Source organism: Natator depressus, chromosome 7, assembly GCF_965152275.1.
Source record: "Natator depressus isolate rNatDep1 chromosome 7, rNatDep2.hap1, whole genome shotgun sequence".
Taxonomy (NCBI): domain Eukaryota; kingdom Metazoa; phylum Chordata; order Testudines; family Cheloniidae; genus Natator; species Natator depressus.
This window is the reverse complement of record NC_134240.1, coordinates 8635266-8657149: the sequence shown is the minus strand read 5'-3', so window position 1 is coordinate 8657149 and position 21884 is coordinate 8635266.

Sequence of the window (21884 nt, the reverse complement as noted above, 5' to 3'; positions counted from 1 at the left end):
GGAGCCCCCGGGCTCCTCAGTGATTTAAAGGGCCCGGGGCTTCTCTGCGGTGGCGGCAGCTGGAGCCCTGGGCCCTTTAAATCGCCCCCAAGCCCTGGGGCTCCCAGCCGCCTCTGCAGTTGGTAGCTCGGGGGTGATTTAAAGGCCCTGGGCTCCCAGCCGCCACTACAGCAGCTGGAGCCCTGGCCCTTTAAATCTTGATTTAAAGGGACCGGGGATTTAAGGCCCTGCCTATTCCGGTTGAGGCCATGCCCCCTGCTCAGGACTCCGGCGTACCAGTAAGTCCTCTAACTTACTTTCACCCCTGCTCTGGTCACTTGATTACAGACCTAAAAGTCGCAATATTATAACAAAAAAAACTTCAGAAACAGACTCCAAAGAGAGACTGCTGAATTGGAATTAATTTGCAAACTGGACACCATTAAATTAGGCTTGAATAAAGACTGGGAGTGGATGTGTCATTACACAAAGTAAAACTATTTCCTCATGTTTATTTTTCCCCCCTACTGTTCCTCACACATTCTTGTCAACTGCTGGAAATGGCCCATCCTGATTATCACTACAAAAGGGGTTGTTTTTTTTGTCCTCTCTTGCTGGTAATAGCTCACCTTAACGGATCACTCTTGTTATAGTGTGTATGGTAACACCCTTTGTTTCATGTTCTCTGTGTATATAAAATCCCCCTACTGTATTTTCCACGGCATGCATCCGAGGAAGTCAGCTGTAGCTCACGAAAGCTTATGCTCAAATAAATTTGTTACTCTCTAAAGTGCCACAAGTACTCCTGTTCTTATTACACAATGGGACTCTTTGTCCCCCCTCTAGTGGTTAGTTCATGTACAGAGCTTTACGAGTCTAATCCCTGCTACCAATGACATATTCAGGGGCATCATGTTTTGTGATAGTGAGGGAGATGCAGATTGTTTTGTATTCCTGACATATTCATGCCAAGCTGTAATTGTTTCTCAGCTAGATACATGGCATGGAGATGGATAATTTATAGCTTTTAGCGATAACTGAGTACCTATAACAACCACAAAAAGGAAAATGTTAATATAGGTCAAGGAGGAGACAGAAATAGACAATAACAAATGGGTGAATACTGAAGAACATTTGCTTTGTAAGGGGTAACAGTTTCAAAAGCAGCCAAGTGACTTAGGCACCTAAGTCATTAGGCACTTTTGAAAATTTTACCCAAGGATCCTTTGTAAAGGTTAGGAAACTTTCCTCGCTTAGATCCTGATCCGATGTCCAGTGAAGTCAGTGGAAAGACCATCCTTGATGTCAATAAGCATTTGATTAGGCCCTTACCTTCTACTGAATTGCTCCAGTCGTTGTGATGGGAATTGGGCTGGGTGGAATGCCGCTGGAAGTGTCCAGCATGCCTGTTGTCCAACTTCTTATGAGGCAGTTTAGTTTTTATTTAACTGAAGCATATTAGAGTTGTGTGGGAATCAGAATTTCCATTTCATGGGGAAATTTTGTGATTTTGAAATGTTTTCATTCCAAATCATAATGAAAACAAAGAATTTTTGAAATTGCCCACAAGACAAAATTGGAAACAACTCTTTTTGCTAAAATAAAAATATTTTGTTTCAGTTCAGTGCTCAATTCTTTGTTTTATATTAGCTGATTTATGCATTTCATTCTGAACCATATCAAAGTCACCATTCAGTGCTGCATATTCATTTCCATTTATGTGAGATGTATGCAATGTTCCAGTGATATACTGTACTTTTCAAGAGTTAATTTGTTCATTTCAATGTATAATGTATCCATGGACTGTCTGAATTTTTAACAGAAAATATGATAAGTGGATTATATTACACAACCAAGGAGCTGTAATAGGAAAACACTTCTATGTCATCAATTTTGTACTAGCCTAATACAAAATGATATTAATATATGAATCAATAGGAGAAGTAATATAATGGGATCCACATGGGAACATGAGGCTGATGTTTATTAAAACTGTTTACTTCGTTTTATTCATTTATTTGATATGCAGCTCAGCTGCTCTGAGTGAAATTATTTCATTGGACATTCACAAGGAAATCTTACACGTATTTCTTGTGACAAGATGGGTGAGGTAACACCTTTCATTGGACCAACTTCTGCTGGTGAAAGAGACAATAGAATTTGGTCCAATAAAATATACTTTTTTGCAGCATTCAAAAATTTAATAAGCTATGTAGCTATCATAAATAAACCCCTACAGCAATATGGTGTCCTCTGAACATAGAAGTACTCAGAGGCTTTGGAAATTAGCTTCTTTACATGGCTGCGTATCCATAGTTAAGTTGAAGTGTCCTATGTGGCACATTCAGTTTAAATTATGTGCTGGGAAGTGTGGAATTAAGCAACCTGCTTGCTTCTGCGAGCCTCAGTACAGTTCAGCCAGTCAGTCAGTCAACTCAGTGGAGTTGTTTGGTAAAAGCTGGAGATTTTGACAACGGATGGGGAAGAAAACTGACAGATATGGTGCCCTTGAAGGTTTGAATTGGGTATTCAGGAGGAAGTTGAGACTTTTGGTGCTGCGGAGAGGATGCTTCTCCTCTTTTCATCTCCAATTTGAGCAGGTATAGAGGTGACTTTAAATTTGGGGGGGAAATAGGGATGTTAAAAGTCCTCATTCCTCACCTCAGCAAATGGCTGCCTCCCTGCCCCAATATCAGCCTCTACCTCAAAGAAAAAAAAAGACAACTAAACAAAATAGCTTGAGTTTCTGCTAAAACGGTCTGTATTCAAAAGGCTAATACTGACTATTAAACTGTCATTGTTAGGAATCAGAGTCAACACACCACCAGGGCTCACCTGTAAAACAATTTCAAGGTTCGCCCAGTTTTCTTGATGTGAAGCAGGAATTAAGTGAGATTTCCATACTGGAGATAAGTCCCTTGAAAATTATTAGAGGCCGTCAACCCAGGTCAGGGGAACTAGGAACCAAATTGGAACGGACATTTTTAGATGTAAAACGGTTCAGCTAATTGTTTTTTGAATTATGCTTCATTTCCACTCACCTCTATACTCTGACTTCCCACCAAAAGTATTTGATACCTGTAGTTCCCCTGTGGTTTTGAAGTATATGTAACACTCACTGGCAGGGTGTGTGTCCTATCCCCGTCTAGTGGCAGATCCACTAAGAGATAACAGCCTGCTACGGTTACCAGTGAATGGAGTGACACTTTAGCACAAATATTCTGGTGGTGAAGCTCCTGCATTCAAACCCTGCTGATGACCAGGGTTAGGTAGTGTCATGAGGCATAATACTGGGATTGTTAAAACACAGTTAGAAAGGTTGCTTTCAAGACATTTTTAGCCTTTCAATGTGTCTGGAAGCAGGATGGGCAGGAAATCTTATGGCAAACTCGATTTATGCAAAATTTTCTGTCCAATTTTGCCGCCCCAAGAGGTCTCATTGAAGGAGTTTGGATAAACACCCAAACTTTGTGGTGCTTGTTTTCACTGAACCGAAACTCTAAACATCCTGAAGAGCTCCCATCACTAAGGAAGATATATTGTCTTAAGGCCTGATTCAAATCCCATTAAAGTCCTTGGACAGTGTCCTACTGATTCCAACAGGAGCTGGAACAGCCCTTTACTGAAGAAACGAGCATAGGCCAAACTCTAATTGGGAACAACCTGCATGTCAATTTTTCCTCTGAGAAGAAGGAGCCTTTGATAATGAAACTGTTTCTTGGGATTAGTTATTCCTAGGGAGTATCTCAACGTGAGCGATTCTTACATCTCTGCCATTGAGAGAAAGAGAACAATCTGATCAAGAACTGATGGCATTATCTGGCAAGTTGGGGGAGAGGTTGCTATTTCAACATATTTGCATAGCAGTAGGGAAAGTCCTTCACCCTTTGATTGGGTTTTTCCTATTATTTGATATCCTGAAGCACAGTACTGTTTGCTTAACTGGGCGGACGGTGGGATAAAAAATTATAAATAAGAATAGTCAGCTAGTCTTATACTGGGATTAGATGTAAAACCGCTGCAATGTAAAACAGCCAATGTCTTGCTTAGGGTCAGATTAATAGACCACGGATCCAGAGTTTTTACATTTTACTCTTGTATAATTTCAGGGATGCGGGAAACTGTTTGGTATTTGAATAAAGGACTATGTCCTGAAAAGCCATCAGGCAGAGAACAAACGGCGGTAAGAGTTGTAGAATAGATGCTTCTTCCTGACAGTCCTGCAGAATGAAGAGATATGATGCACAGGAGGGAGAGGCTGATTAAGATACAAAGGGAAAAGGAGCATAAGTCTAGCGTGTGATAGAAGGAACGAGATGAGGCATAGCAAGTAGGAAGACAGGCCCCAAAAGGAGACCAGTCACTCACACATTGCTCAAGTGGTCCTGCTTGTTCTTTGGAGCAGCATGCACAAACTTCTGCTCAGGCCCTACCCAGGCAAGTGGCAAGTAAGGCTGGGGAGGGGTTGAGTGGGTAAGAATGAATCAGGAGGAGTGATTATCAGTGACCCTCAGTCTTCCTCCTGGAAGAATCACTGCATGGTGGGGATGAAGCAAAAGATACATCTCGAACAAAAAGTCTCACAACCATCTCAGATATTTCAAGCTTTGCCAGTAGCTGATTTTTAAAGAAGGAATATAGAGCCTGATCCAAAGCCCCCTGAAGTTGATGGAAAATGGCCTATAAAACCGTTGAATAGAGGAATTGGAGTTTCCAACACCAACTGTACCATGGATGGACAATGTTTAACATTATTGAATAGGTAACTAATTTGTAGCAAATTTTTTTCCTGCCTTTAACTTTTTCCCACCAAGGCCACCCTGACTGTCCTATCACATCACAACAGGAGAATCTGAGAAAACTGGGAAGGCACTACTATTTCCAAGAAGTTTCTCACATCAGCATAGTTTCAACACTGTAATAACGCAATCTTGTTGCAATGAATTTTGATGGCTATTTCAGCTGCCTCAAGATTTGGTTACCAATTCAGGTTGATCAATGTAAATTTATGCACAGAACACCTTCAGTATGATCCTGATCAGCAGAACTTTGCTTAAAAACTGATGTAACAAACATAAAGCATTTTAAGCAAAAACTACTCAGAAACACACAACGTTCTGCTTTTTACAGTTATTTTTGTAAATTGTCTCCCCCTTCCACCTGCCAAGTAAATGGTCTATGTTAATAAACAAACTTCAGCTTTGGGGCTGGGCGAAGTTGCTAATTTTATTTTATTTTTTGCTTCTGGGTTGTCTGTATTATCACTTGTTGGTCATAGTACAGGATTCAGAGTTAGGACTCGAAGTCTGTAGTTTCAGCTGTGCCACTAAACTGGACAAGTCCTTTAATTTTCCAGTGGGAGTTGTTCAAATTCATGCTCCCTCTCGCCCCCCTCCCCCCGTTAGAATAACTGTAAAAATAGTGACTTTTTGGATGACTTTTCCATTTTAAAACTGGGTTGGTCACTTGTATTATATGGCATTGGCATACATGGTGGCTATAATTACGGCTAGTTGAAAAATGAAAAACTAGTTATGCAAAAAGTCTCAGATTTGTTTTCACTTGAAAGTGTTCACAAAGGACCTATATGTTAAAACAAATTTTGAACTTTTAAAATAAAAATGTTCAAATAAAATGTTAAAACAATAACCATTTTGATAACCATTTAAATTACAATTGTGATTAAAAAGGTCAAACAATTTTTCTTGAACAACAAAAATTTTGGTCAAGGTTGTCAATTTTTTGAAAGAATTTTGTTTTAGAAAAAGGCCAGTTCTTTTTGTTTGAAAAGTTTCAACCAACTCTATATATCATATATAAAATACCTTAAAGGAGAGATAGAAACCCTACCCAGAAGACTTTATAATCTAAAGGCCTAGACAAACGCACACATGAAGTGGCATGAGGTATTTATGGCTGGAATGCTTCACAGACCAGGGGGATAGTCAGAATCAGGTTTTGTTTGTTTTTAGTTTTGTTTTTTTAAAGGAGACAAGCATTGAACATTTAGCTCCAGTATGAATTTTGGGTCTATGTGTTTTTTCAGAACAGCATTAACTTGAAGGGAAAAAAGTGTGCAGGCAGCAGCATTTTGGGGTTTCTTGTTTTTAGGAATGTTAAAATAAACAACTCCAACAATGATGCCTTCAGATTGATGTAATAAATAATGTGTAAGCTGATTTATTGCATATTGTGGCGTGTAATATTTTCATTGTATGAAACATACAAGCTCTGGTAACACAACGAGTGTGAAAAATCACTCCTGGATCTTTTCTGACTATTAGAACTGGCTGGGAATTTTCCATCAAAATTTTTTTTTGATAAAAAACTTTGATTTTTGTTGACATTAAATGGTTTGTTTTTGGTTGGGTCAACTTGAATCGAAACATTTCAGTTTGTGAAAGTGAGTTGAAACAATAAGTTTCAAATCCGTTCGGCATTAATCCGTGTTTGCCAGAGCTGCTGGAGCGTGCTGTACCCCATGCCTCCATTTTCCCCTCTGGGCCAGACTTCATCTCCCATCATGCACTGCAGTCTTTCCTCTGGTAGAGCTGTCTATCATGGGAGTCACATGACCTCAATACATCATGAGAAATGTAATCTGGCCAAGGACCCTGACCCACAGTGGAGAACTGGCGTATGAGGCACCCAAATTACTACGCTCATGAGGTAATGAGGCAACTCAGATGGAGGCAGATTAATACTAAACCGAGCCCAAACATTTTGACGTGCCAAATTGATTTTTTTTGGAACTTTTTCTTCAATGCAAATTTTCAATATTTTGACTTTTGTCCCAATTCAGGATGACAACAAATGTCAAAATATTGTAATTTTCCACAGGACAAAATTACTATTTTCAATCACCTTTAGTGAATATCATCAAGATTACTGCAAAATCGAGGATTTATTTGATGCTTGATGCAATTTGAGGCGCAATCACTGGGACTCTTTCCATTTACTTCAATGGTTTTGGATCAGGCTCTATGGTCATTAGAGCCAAATTTTGCTCTCTTTGCTCATGCAGATTATCCCATTGGAGCGTGGTGTTTGCAATATCGAGAGTAATATGCTAACTAACCCATGGCATGTACTTCTCTTCATGGGCCTCACACTTAATGTTTTGGAAAATGGAACAGATGATTTTTGTGAATACTTAAATGAGAATAAGTAGGGAATAAGTGCATCACGCTTTCTGAGCACTAACTAGCTTGTCCATGCTGCAGCTTAATACCAATATAGCTGGGTACACTAAACGGGCCATGCTTCTGGGCTGCTAAAAAAATTAAATGGAAAACACTACCTATTTTGGTGTCTGAAATAAGCATATGAACTTTGACTTTCATTTACAGATCAACTGATATTTATAATCATAATTAACCAGCCAGTGAAGTTATCATAATAGCATTCTGCTCAGCAATTCTTGGTTGGCTACAATGTTTTTAGATTTACTATTACTGCACACAATGAGATGACCTAAACCAGAGTTTAAAGCTAGAAATAAGCTTAAACTTTTGTAACAGCAAACCACACAATTTATCAGGGTTGTGTAGAAATCTTGATATGGGCAGGTATCAAAGGGTTCAAACTCTAAAACATTTGAGCTTTACTGACTGTCTTAGCCCATTATTGCCAACAATAACTGCAAAAAATCCCACCTTAAAAAACAGAGTACCTCCCCCACGGAAAAACAGCCTGTATTTTTATGGCACTTTCAGAATAGCAGACGTTTGCTTCAGGATCTCTGACCCTGGCAAAAGTACCAAGACCTGCCACCTTTCCAGTGCTATTCAGCTGGGTATAATAGTATCTTCAATCCAGGAATGGATACATGTCACTTGTAGGTCATGGATATATAGTGTGTGGAATGCTCTGGCATCCATCAGGACAAAAGGTACTGTAGGTACTCACAGTAATATTAATCATACTGGATTGTTACATAAAAATGACTTTTCTCTTTGACTTCTTTGAAAGTCTCCTGTAATTGTGGCCTCCATTCTCAAAGGCAAAGACAAATTATGAGGTTGAAAAATGGTAGTTTACCATCTTTTCCCTCTATTGTGTGACAGAAATATTCAAACAATGCAATGCCTGAATTCTTTATGGACACGCCAGCCAGAACTGTGACAGGGCTATAGTTGAGCATTTCCAATACATCCACATTTTATCACTTGGCCATTTTAAAATTGCATCGGGTGGAGTACTTGTCACAGACAATGCCAGATCCCTATTGTTTTCACACAGATAAGGCATTAGACTGCAGACTAGATTTTACTTGCCTCTCCAGGTATAAATCCACTCACTTCATTGTATTTCCGGTCTGTGTACTGATTAGCAGATTCTTGGAAGTAAAAAGGAAACGCTCGCCAACACCAGCTACACTTGAAAAGCAAGGAAACAAATAGAAAAATAATGTAGGTAAATGCAAAAAATAGCCTGGAATACTTTGGCCCAGGTTACAGTCCTGTTGAAGTCAATGTGGCCCAGATCTTCAAAGGTATTTAGGCTCCTAACTTCCATTGAAGATCAAAGTTTGACTCTAAGAATTTAAAAGTTTCATCTGAGGAAATCAAAACACTTTACACTGTTGATTGATTAGACCACTCAGCAGGTCTTTGTGGTAGGTAAGAAGCATTTTTTCTACCCATTTTACAGATGGGTATTCTGAGGCAGAGTGTTATAAAGGGGCCCTTAATGTAAATGTGAATTAGGTTCTGAAGCTCTAAGTCAGGTATATACTTGAAAAATTTTGCTGGCATGGCTATACTGGCAAACCCTCCTCGAGTAGGTGCTGCTTATACTGATTTGCTGAGTGAAATAAGCTATATTGGCAAAAACACTTATGTCGGTATAACTGCGTCTACACTGAGGCTTTTGCCAATATAAAAATACTGCAAGAAAGTCCCAGCCACCAGCCAACATTACCATTTGGGAAAAAGTTTCCCAGGTAGACCTAGCCTAACAGAACCTAGTATAGTACTGAAGAGTCCTAACTCCTGCCTAACCACCAGACAATGGGTCAGATCCTCATTGACTTCCCTGGAGCGAGGCCAATATACCTCAGCTGAGGAGCTGACTCAATAACTTCTACACCATAACAGGGCACCTGCATTTTTTAAATTCTGATTTCCATTGTAGATTGGCATTTGTTTTCCTCCAAGCAGGGGTGGGAAGCTTCCAGATCTCTTGCTGAGTCCAAGGTTTCCCTCTGTTTTCTTTCTGTCTTCTCCACAAATGCTCTACCTTTTGCTGATAGTCCTTTCCTACAGAGGAGTTCAGATTAAAAAGAAAGGCCTTGTATATTACATTGTAAATTCTTCAGGGTAGGGATAGTGTATTCCTACGTGTTTGTACAACACCTACCACAATGGGGCTTCAATGCTGAGTGAATCCCCTGAGTGCATCCCCGGGCGGGCTACCAAAATCATAAAATAATAGAAATGTAGGGTTGGAAGGGACTTCAAGAGCTCATCTAGTCCAGTTCCCTGTGCTGAGGCAGAACCAAGTAAACCTAGACCAGCCCTGATGGAAGTTCGTCTTAAAAACCTCCAATGATGGGGATTCCATAACCTCCCTTGGAACTTAACGATCCTTGTAGTTAGAAAGTTTTTCCTAATATTGATCCTAAATGTCCCTACTTGTAGATTAAGTTAAATACTTCTTGTCCTGCCTTCAGTAGACACGGAGAATTATTGATCATCCTCCTCTTTATAACAGCCGTTAATATATTTGAAAACTTTTATCAGCCTCCCCCCTTTTTTTTGGAAGCCCAAACATGCCCAGTTTGTTTTAACCTTTCCTCATAGGTTAGATTTTTCTAAACCTCTTATAATTTGTGTTGCTGTCCTCTGGACTCTCTCCAGTTTGTCCACATCTGTCTTAAAGTGTGGTGCCTAGAACTGGACAAATATTCTCGCTGAGGCCTCACCAGTGCCCAAGAGAGCGGGACAATTATCTCCTGTGTCTTCCATGTAACACTCATGTTAATACGTCGCAGAATGAGATTAGCTTTTTTTCACAACGGCATCACATTGTTGCCTCTTATTCAATTTGTGATCCACTATAACCCCCAGATCCCTTTCTGCCGTTCTAGTGCCTAGCCAGTTTCCCATTTTGTAGTTGTGCTTTTGATTTTTCCTTCCTAAGTGAAGTGCTTTGCACTTGTCTTTATTGAATTTCACCTCATTGCTTTCAGACCAATTGGTCAGGGTCATTTTGAATTCTAAGCCTGGCTGGCAAAGTGCTAGCATACCCTCCTAGCTTGCGTCATCCACAAATTTTATAAGCATACACATTTTACAAACATATCATAGGAATAATAAAGTCTGAGCACTTACAGAGCACTTCCTATCCACGGCTGTCAAAGTACTTCACAAAGGCGGACAAGTATCAGTAAGGTTCCCACAGGTTTGAAAGTGGCATCTCATTGTCTGAGTACCCAACAATGAGACACCAAAGTGTCTACATTTGGGCATTGGAAAAAAAAAATGAAGACACACAAAATTATGTGTTATTTTTGAAAACAGGACCCTAAGCGATTTGCCCAAAGTCACATATCACCAATCACTGTCAGCAATGGCAATAAAACTATCTGTGTAACTCCCAATCTCATGCCCTTGCTACTAGACCATGTTGCCTCTCGTCAAATGAGCTTCTACAGAGTCCCTCAGTGTTTCTTCTGAATCAGAGGGCAACGTAAGGCACCAGGGAGAAACTTTGCAGCATACAGTGGGGATTCTGAACTCAGAGCCCTATGGGGATGGTAATAACACTGTTGGCTTGGCCAGGACCGACTCATTTTTGATTGGATGTTTTATGCTTGACTGCAAGTTTCCTAAATCTCCTGCTGGCACCACCTAATGCTCCCTTAACCAATGTATTGCGTGGTGAATTTTTAACCTTTCAGAAACCAGGCTTCCCCTCTCTCGAGGCACATATGTCTAATTTTCTCCTTTGTGTGTGTGTGGGTATATAGCTTTTCAGAAAACATAAATAGATAAAAACCGAACCAAACGGGCAGCCCAACTGTGACGCTAAAAACACAGCATGTGGCTGCTAAGCACAGGCTGTCTGAGCATTTTGTGCAGAGCCCAGAACTTTTGGATTTCGAACCCAAATGTCACTGCATTTTTTAAAAAAAATTGCACATTCTGAGCCTGGTCCAAAACACCAGTCGCTGGTGCGACCGCTGCGGCTTCAAAAGCCATGAGAAAAATATCCCACCGGCTGTGAGCAGCTTTGTGGCTGCCACTGTCCCAATTATAGGTTTGCTTGAATGAGGTGGTATTAGCACAATTCTAGATTTTTTTCAGGCTAAACAAATATGAAAGAGAAATTTTTAATGCCCGGCTTTTTGCCTTTTCTCCTCACGCTTCTTTTTGGGTGGCAAAAGGAGTGTCAGGCTATGCTGAACTACTACTGCAGTCGTCATAGCCAGTGCTGCAGCCATAAAAGCCCAGACACTGCTGTGTTATCTGACTTGCAGCCTGCAGTTGCATGGTTACTGCATCTGCTGGTCCCTGCTGTTACAGAAGCAATTATGTTCACCTGTCTGAAATCATAGGAATTTGGACAGCAATCTTGCCAGGTTAAGCTGATTTAGGCCTGGTCCCTTCTTGTCAATGGAAGACCTCCAGGAACAAGCCGGGAGCTACAGGAAATTGGCATGGTTGATTTAGTACAGTGGCATTCTTCTCTCCACCTTACTGCTGGTCCAGCGATGCAGCACTGTCTTTGGGAGCTGCCGTCTTTCAGATGAGATGATAAACTGCAAAAACTGTTTCACATCTTTAATGATCATTTGGCACTTTTTGCAAGATGAGGGTTAGTACTGCTCTGGCTTAATCTTTAATTTGGGTAATTAACAAGTAGAATAAATGCTCAGTGAATGTCTTCTATTCTTGTTTACCATTTACATTATAATAGTGTCTAGAGGCCCACTGGGCCGTCCCACAAATGCAGATGCAGTCATTGCCCTAGAGAGTCTAAATCCCCAAAGCTATAAATAGCAGTCTCCAGAACACAGCCATGACTTTGTAGAGCCCCATTAACTTCAATAGAGCTCTGTATGCACGCAAATTCACTCAGACAAAATCAGTTGCAGGGTAAGGACCAATAACATCTGGTCGACCATGATCTCATATTCATTCATTGGTCAAGACTGTTTGCCAAATATGGTTTGGATGCTTTTTACATTCCTGGCCTAACTAAGAATATCTGAAGTTTGACCTGTGTTGCTTTTGTTGTGATTAGTCAGGTGGGTTCCTTTGTTCTTCTGTTCCTTGACTGGATGAGTGTGCAAACATGATGGCTCTTTACCTGCCCTTGTAAATGTAAAATTCCATTTTTTGCAAACATTTTAGCAGTAAATTCAATCACTTAAATGTTTCTGGAAGGTGAATGTAACTGGGGAACCAACATGTCTGAAAAGAATCCATTTAAAGAGGCAGACTAATCTTTCATGGACTTTTTTTTGGCGTTATTCAGCCTATCTAAATATAGTAGCCTTTATTTCTTGCCCCAACATGTTGTACAGCATTGCTGTGCACTTTTAAACTGCTGTCACAGTCCAGCCTAGTGATAGCAGAATTTTAGTGGTGGGTGGAGTAATTTCTGTATGTTGTATAAGGATACTTTGGAATTAACAGAACTTTGCAAATGCAAGTCGGTATCATTCACAAGCAAAGGTATTGCATCGCTATCAAGAGGACATCTGAGCTAAGGGCTGTGCTTTACATTCTTGCTGATGTTACCTTGCCTTTGTGAGATATGCCTTGCTGAATGGAAGTTTGGTTCCTTCTCCAGGAACCTGGGGATGTAACAGCAGCTGTTATAAATACTGTAAATCCCGAACTGCCAGATGTATGACAGCTAATAGTTTATCAGCTTTTGCTTATCTGAAATTTCTTAAAACATGTCAGATACAATGACAGTCAGCACTGACTTCCTACCAAATAGGTCAGTAGGAAGCTTCAGTCTCCGACTGAGGTGCCAGATGTGTTGTCCATGATGACTTAGAAATGTCCATTAAGATACAGACCTCAGGTGTGAAACAAGACAAGAAACAATTGCAGCAGCTTTTGAGAGTAAAAGTAATTTCGGCTATGCTCACCTGCTTGCTCATAAAAATAACCAATACAATTGGTGATATTATTTCTTTTGATGGCCTGCCTTTTTCTTTGCTGGAAGATACAGGCTTTCAATGTCTGATTAAATGTTTTTAGGCCCAGAACATCATTCTAACCGAGAACTCTTTTAGCAGGATTGTAATGCCATCTATTTTAGAGCTATGGGAGAAATGCCTACCCCAGATTAAGGGCCCCAATCCAGAGAAGTGCCAAGTGCTTCCTGGAACAGTGACAAACATGCTCAATGTAGAGAGGTATCGGAACTTCATACCTCATAGGCCTAGCACTGCACCTTGTTAGACTAGGCCCTAAATCAGGTAATAGATGGAATCTTGAAACAGTTGGTTTTATTCTGTGCTGTAATACTTAGGCAGAACAGGTTAAGAGTGGAATAAAAGGACACCCTATTCTGAAACCGCCTGATATGGTCCTCTATCAAAGCTGCATTTCTGTCTTCTTTATTTGAAATCTGATACCCAAAATAATGAAAAAATCAAAACAAAACAATCATTTCCAAAAACAAACAGTAGGGTTAATTTCCCATTTTCGTTCTATGCAAAGGTATTAAATAATATTAATAATGCTACTTATTTAAAATAAAACTGGCTACTTCTACAATGAATCTTTCTGAGTCTTTGGAAAATGATCCAATTATACTTAACCTTATTATGGTCTTTGGTGCTTTGAATAGAGGTGTATTACACCAAAGTAAATAGTGTTGTGGTTCAATCTGAAGGTTCACATAGATAAAAATACAAATGTTTTATTGAAAAAATGGCTAAGGGAAGTTATTCATTTTCCAGCTAGTGTAACAAAAGAGGATAAAATGCTATTGTTTTCTCAACTGCAGGAGAAATATGCTTTGTCTGACACTCAGTACTATAAATAAATTAAATTAAAACACCATATTTCTCCTTTTCTCATGAATGTCAAGGGAAAAGAGTTGAAACCTAACTTCACCCTTACTGAAATCTTCCCATGTAACACCCTAAATATATGAATAACTTACATGTGAGACATTCAGACCATCTGAAGGCTTATCACCACATATAAAAAAAAATTAAATATCAAAGAACGGAATAAAATGTAGAACAAGATGTTTAAATCTTCCATTCCAATCTCAAACACAGAGACCTTATTTTTTTGTTTTGCAATGGTCCAACTGAAAGCCAATGATACTAAAAATATATCGGTTTTGTCACACTGCTGGACAATTAGTCACTTGTTATTTGAATACTAACTTTGGCTGACGCAAACAAACAAACTCCAGTTTTTCTAGTAGAGAAATTAAAATATGATTGGAAGTTGTTTCTCTTTCTGAAGTAACTAACTTTACCCAAACAATCCTAGTGGCCAATCGAGAAATCTTGTTGCTAGATATTCTGACAACAGTGAAGTTTCACATTGACTTCAAAGGTGCCAAGATTTCTCCCAGTGTCTTTTAAATTGGTTCTATGTCGTTGCAAAGATATTTCAGAAATAGCTTGTAATCCCTGGGTACTTTCTCAGTCAAATAGCTGGTAGTAATTTTCCCAGATTTTTTTAAATGAGAATTTGTTTTGAAATTTTCAAAAGTGGGGATTAAAAAAAATTGTAAATTTGCGCCACCCCGTTTTCAGCCATGTACAAATCTGAAAAAAAGAAAATATATACCATGCAGAAGAGTAAATGACTGTAGGTAGAGTTGGGTAAATACTCCAACTTTTTTGGTGTGTGTTTTTGTGTGTGTCTGTGTGTGTGTGCATTTACCCAAAATGAATTTGCTTCAGCCATGTTGTTCCCATGAGTGCTCAAGTTTTTGCTCATGGAAAGTGAATTTTGTAACTTGCCCACTCCACTATTAGCGTTAGAAGTTGTGTATTTGGATGTGGGCAAGGATACTGCCTGGCACATCCAATGGAGAGGGCTCTCAAAACCCCATGCAAAAGTCCTGGCACCGAGGCAACTAAATAAGTCCACATAGGACTGTGTATGTAAACACACCATCACTTTGGCCCAGAACCTCAAAGGTCAATCAATGGCCTACCTACCTTAGAGGATCTGGGACTTCATTTCTGCAAGGGCAGAAAGTTACAGACCATTAACACAATGTCCGTGAGATGTTCTATATGGGATTGGACAATGTGTGAACCATGCATGAAGCAGGATTTCCAAAAACCCGTACCACAGTTCTGGCACAAATGATTTTAAATAAATCCAGGAAGGGAATGTCTTCTCAGATTGATGTCATCACCATAAACAGCCACCTTGCCAATTAATTCCTAAAACCTGCCCTGAGTCAAGTGTTTGTACCCTGAACCATTAATGAGTATAGGATATAAGTGTATGAGTTATCTGTGACATTCAGCTAGCAGTAGCCATGATGCTGTAATAGATGTTACAAATGTACAATGCCATCCTGGTCACAAGTGGCAAACACGATACTCCTATTGACTTAAACAGAGCCAGGATTTCACCTGTAATGAACAAAGTCAGCATAAGTGAGAATATTCGCCCCCCTCCTCTCCCATGCAGATGCACGAAGAAATCTGCAGGCTACTGTGAGGAAGATATCAGCATCACTATTACTGCACCACTCAGCTTAATGTCCGTCCCCACAATGCCTATCTTTGGGTCCAGTCTTACAAGCTCTTTCTCACGCAACTTGAATTCGTGAGAGCTGCTCACGTAATTAAGGGTGCCTCTCAGAGGTATTTGTGAGCCTGGACTGTATAAAGGTGAGCTGTGGAATCGAATAACGCTGTACTTGCCAAAAATGGTGCTGAGTGTAAGCAAATACTTTTGATATTTGAGTAAATGACTGACGCTTTAGCTCGCGCCTGGAGAAAGCAAATATTTTTTCTGACAAAATGGCTACAGCACAATGTTCACTCTTTCTTCCTCAATCTAGAAGGAATAGTTTTTCTTATTTTAATCAGTGTTGGATTTTGTGCCCCACTACTATTCTAAATCCAAGAACACATACACGCTGTACTCTTGGGATTACTGCAACGATGCTGTTTAAGGTCGTAACAAACATAATAATGCCAGGAGCTCATAAAGCTTTTCACTGGTGTCTGTATCTTTCCAACAAATGGATCCATTTGTGTAGGTTTCTTTTTTTGGAATACTGTCTTCCGTTCTTTCATTGTACGCCCAGCCCCCTCCCATTTTGGTTCTGCCTATGTGTGGTGGACATATTCAACCCATCTTACACTGGGAATCAACAATGCAGAGCACAAAGGCAGTGATTGGGACTGCAACTTTCCTGTGAGGCACTGAGCCCCTCAGTTTTCCCAGGAAGCTGTGGGGTAGCTAGATTGTAAGATTGTAAGCACTTAGGTTGTTTTTCTGCATAATGCAGTCACAGGTGCAAAAAGATTGCAGGTAGAATTTGAAGGTGAAACTAGCTGTCCACGTTTCTGAAAATATCTGTCACAGTTCAGAAAGACATTGAGCCATGTTCTGCCCTTTCTCACATGCCTGCAGCCCAAGAACAGCAGAGGGTAGAAATTGGTCCTTAGTAAATCAATCTACACTAGCTAGGTTCACTATGATCCTTGCACCACGGGGCAAGAGTGAATTAAATACTCAGATTCAGTTACTACTGTCTCTATCCACTCGTGTCTCTCATGAAGGTAGAGCTTGATTCCCCAGTGTGTTGGGTCCGCACGAAGCCAGCGAAAAGGCGGCTTACCCATGCAGACGGGCAGTCCTTTGACAGGTACATAAAAGAGATGAGGCCTACATACAGTTAGGCCTATTAGCTGTGATACCCAAGGCTCAGTGTAACCTCCTGCCCACATCTGTCTCATGCATTCTGGGGAGGCTAGAGAGGGAACGTGTCCAGAACTGCTGCGTGTTTGTGGAGAAAGATAGGTAAATAGTGGACAGAGCTTTCCAACTAAACTGCGGGAGGAGGGGTGTATTACAGTGTGCTCCAGTTAAGGTCAAGGGGGAACACCAGAGCTTACATAAGCGTGAGACCTGTTCTACTTCATACCACATGGCGGCTGACCCTGGGTATTCAACACTCAGCTAGCAAATCATTTTATCCCTGCTGGTGGAGTGCTCCCGGTGAACCAGGGCCCTGCGAGCTGGAGGACTGGCAGCACCATGGTGTGGAGAGCAGGAGCATGCTGAGGACAGAAGGTTAGACTGACTCATCCCAGGGATGGGGATAAAATTCCCAGGCAGCGCCCGGAGTAGAGTGTTACAGAGTTTCTTTTGCAGCTCTCACTGAATGGGAGAGGGGCACATGGCTCTGTGTGAAGATATGAGTCTGTCCCTGTGGATTCTGGGGCTCTCCTGTCCTGACGCCCTGGTAGGAACCAGGTTGCCATTGGCTGTCTCCTCCTCTAAGCACTGGAACCCTACTCTGCCCACACAAAGCAGTGTTAACGGCTGAGCAATTTTTCACGAGGCTTCCAAGGGAAGCATGCTATAGCTTGGCACTGAGCACCCCTTCCCAATCCAGGGAGCACCAGATGTGCAGATGTAATGTCGACAGACCCCAGTCATTGTCAGCCGGGCTCTGTTGGTGTTACAAGTGCGGGCTTGTCTGGGATCAAACCTGGAACCGCTGAAGCTTAATGCATGAGCTTCTACTGCGTGAGCTAAAAGAGGCATCTTTCAGTCGAGGCTTTAGCAGACTTGTCAATCTCTAGTCGCTCTACCCACCACTAGAAGGGGACAGCGTGCCATAGCAAGCTGGCATGGGTCACACAGACAGGTGGTGGAAGGGTTCCCCTTTGGGCTCCCAGGACCAGGCTGGGAGGGAATGGAGGAGGACGATAGTACAGAGTAAAGCAGTTCCTCCCTGCCTTCGCCATCCCTCTCCGCCATTTCGTTTGCCCCAGATTTTGTTCCCCTCCTGCCAGCATGTGGGGAGAGGAGCCTCAGGCCCAGAGGGTCTGCCTGTGCTTCTGAGGCCTTTGTATGTGGAGGTTTACATTAGCCCTTTAATGTTACTTAATCAGGGATTTGGTGGTTTTTCGGCCCTTGGTCCTCTAGTAGTAGTTGCCGGCTCTGCTGCAGACAGCTCCGCGGTTCTGCTTGGCTCTGATGCACTGCTAGGTTGCTGTTGGGGTGCCTGGGCTCCTTGAGAATTGCTTCTTTAATTGACTGTTGCGTTGAGGCTAAGGGTCACATTACATGATAAAATGGAAGAGGAGTGGATCCTGGGTTTGTAACCCTGTGCTTGGGAGTCAGGGTCAGGGCTGTGGTGTAACAAAAGATGTGTGTGTGTGTGTGTGGGGGGGGCAGGCAGGATTCTGGTGCAGGAATTACATATGAACACATCAGATGTCAACAGCCATTGGGTCTCCTCAGACAAAACACACAACACGAGCAGCAGGGAACAAAGACCAACCGAAGCTCAGCTTGGGGCTTTCCATGGAGAAATGGAGCACCTGGGTGGGGGGAGAGCGAAAGCTTTATTTCAAACAGCATCATTTTAAAATCTTGCTTTTCAGTGACTGTCAACATGTGGGAAAGGCTCATCAGAAACTCATGCTTTGGGGGTGCCAGGAAGGAGGCAGCATAGGCCCAATCAGCTCTAAGACATTGCCTACAAGGGAGATTCCCCCTCCCCCCCCACACCCCATACACACTGTTATAGTCAAATTGCTATAGGTCTACATCTATAACTCCCCCATGCTGAGCAACATGAGATAAACTGGGAAAAGGCATTCGTGTAAGAGTGTTCACACAGGGAGTTATACTGGTACAACTCTAGTGCGTTAAATTCAATTCCTATATTATAGTGGTATACCGTCCATGTAGCCAAGCCCTGTGTTGTGATGTGTATGTGTCACAGTATTCTGTACATGGTGGGGCTCACTGCATCCTACCGGTTCCTAATGGTTTCTTCCCGTTGCACAGGCCTTGAAGTCCTGCCACATTACCGCACAAAGTTCCCCAAGGAGAAAGGCCTCCATCTCGCTGTCATGGACTATGCATGACAGAATGGACAAAGGGTAATAGGGAAAAATGGAGGAGCTGCCACTCTAGCAGCCCCTGACTACTGCGGGAAGCTGGCAGTGTAGGACACACCCTACTTCATGTTCCAGAGGAAAGCAACAGCTCTGAAGTGCCTATCACACTAGACTGCAGGAAATTCTGTTACCACATACTTGGGTGATAGTTTCATCATACTGAGGTGAGTTGGACACATCATAGTTAAGCTCGAATCCCTGTTATTCGTGGCCATACTCTTGTTGTAGAAGTAATTGTGCTTCGTCTCTTTCTTTACACATTCCCGCCTATTGTTGCTCATGGATAACCTTGCCCTGAAGAGCCTATATTCTAAATGGACAAGGGGGAAAAAGAGTGGGAGAAAGGCAGGATTGTTAGCCCCAATTTACAGATGAGGCGCAGGAGGACTTGCCCAAGGCCGTACAGGAAGTCAAAGATGGGAATTGAATGCAGATTGCTAGAGTCCCAAACTGGGGTTTGAACCACAAGCCCATCCCATCCCCTTCTCGCTTAGGGTATGTCTACCCTGCACAGCACTGGCCCAGCGCGTAGGGTACGTGCAGCTACACACCACGGCGAGAAGCAAGCTATGTGCATGCTGTGGCGTGTAGCTACATGCATCAGTGAAAGGCTGTGGCCGGGAGAGGCAGCGGGGAAAGGCTCTGGCAGCTCCTCATTGCTGGAGCCTTTCCCCGTTTCCTTCACCGTGCCAGAGCTTTTCCCTGCTGCCAGAGTCTTTTCCTGAGGCAGAGAAAGGCTCCAGTAGCTCACTGCGGCAGGAACGGCACCAGCAGCAGGACGCTACTCTACTGAAAGGAAAGCAATGTCGATGGGGGAAGATGGAGATGTGCATGTCGAGAGCCATGTAGGGTACATACACGGGGCAGGAGTATCTTTACGTGCCTCAGCAGTGCCTCACTGTCCACACTGCTATTTATATCTGCAGTGGGGGACGTGCACTGTGTGTACTCAGCACGCAGCTGTAATTCGTGTGCGGTGTAGATGCATCTTTAGCTGCCCCGACCTAGTCAGTTTAGTTCACGTAACCAGCTACTCTTGTAAACTCATACCAGACAGGACCAATAAGCAGGAAAGCAATCATTCCTTTATTGGGACCATCTTTAATCCAAAGTAATAACAAACTAGAGCCCTGCACATTGAAGATTTATCAGGACTTTATTGCTCGGGCCCCCAGTTTGTTTATTTGTTTAAGCCAAAGGCTGTTGCATTGACACCTGGCACCAAGCTCCTGCAACCCAAGTCAAGACATTATCTGTTAAGTGGGAGGGGAATATTTTTTAATGAGTTCTTTATTGTGTCAAGGTCTCCCTTTACAATGCCAACAGGAGAGAACTAAATAACGAAATGTGAACGCTGTATTTAGATGCCGCAGCACGCTGTTATAACAGCAAAGAACTCAGAAGTGATGGAACCCAGCTAATTCAGGTTAAAAAAATTGCATCTTCCTGCTATTCTATTTAATTATCTGGCTTGATGTCAGCACTCCACTCCTTTGGTTTCAAAATGCTGATCTTGCTGACATGGTTTCCAGTGTAATGAAGGTGGTTGCTGGTGTAATTTTGTTTTTCCCCGCACCAAGTTGAAATATATTGAAAACTGCAAAGCGAAGAATCAAAAGTTGGGGCTGGAACTTTTGGTTGGTTTCTGTGCATTAATGAGACATGTACCACTGCATGGAGATGATCATGGCTTGAGTGTCTCTGGGGAAGCTGGGCTGCAGAATCGCTGGTACTATTACAATTTATGATTCTTCTGGAAACCACTGTGGTGAAAGGTCTGAATTTTCTTTTAGCCAAAATACATCTATAAATATAAAATTTGTCTCACAGTCTAAAATTCATAATCCACTCACTGCTTAGCTGCTGTTGGAGATGGTCTTTAGTTGCAAAATCTACATTCAGATTTTAAAATACTCTGCGGTATCTCTCTGTTCAGGGCTTTTCAAACCTGGGAATTTGGTCTGGACCAGTCTCTAGCTGTTAAATTAAATAGTTCAGCACATTTTTGATAAAGCTCTTACAGCAAAGACCAGTGCTTAATTTGTAATGAAAGAGGTGCCGGGGCTCAAGCAAAAATGACTCTGTGTAGGTATGAATGATACTCTAAAGTCCTCCTCTTATGTAACTGGATAATTTTATACTTCAGAGCAGCAACAGTCGAACCACAAAAGCAAACAGGAAGATAGAAAGCTACGTATAAATAAGTAAATGATCTATGGCATAAGAAAGAAAAGAAGACTGATGTATCTGGGTTGTACTTCAGCACTGTGATGCTAAATTATGGAGAAGGCCCCTCTAGAAGATGAGCCAGCCAGAAGGAGCAGTGTTTCAAGTAGCCATAAAGGAAGTGGTGGGGTAAACAAGAATGTTTTGTTTCCTAACCAGAATGAAGACTGAGGAAAACCCAAAATTCCCTCAAAGGGGGTGAAAGAAAAAGCCTTTCCTTGGAGAAACGCACACATTCTAGTGTAAGGATATGAAATTCCAGCAGAGTATTTCCAGAAGGGTAGAATATTAACCAGGGACTGGAATGTCCCATCACTGCCAAGTGTGCAACATCATGATCAAACTGGAAACAGAACATGGATTAAGTGTAGTCCTCGATATTCTTGGCAGAAGAGCAGTGAGTCATGTATTACTAATACCGAGCTGTTGCATTCAGAGCTGTCAGTTTCAAGAGAGCATGATTTGGGGTTACCTCTTTCAAAGGTTCAAGGTGCTGCTCCTCTTTCATACTTCCAAACCACCTTAGAAATAGAAATAATATTGTCCTTTTCCTGCTTGAAACACAAGGCTTGATATTCTC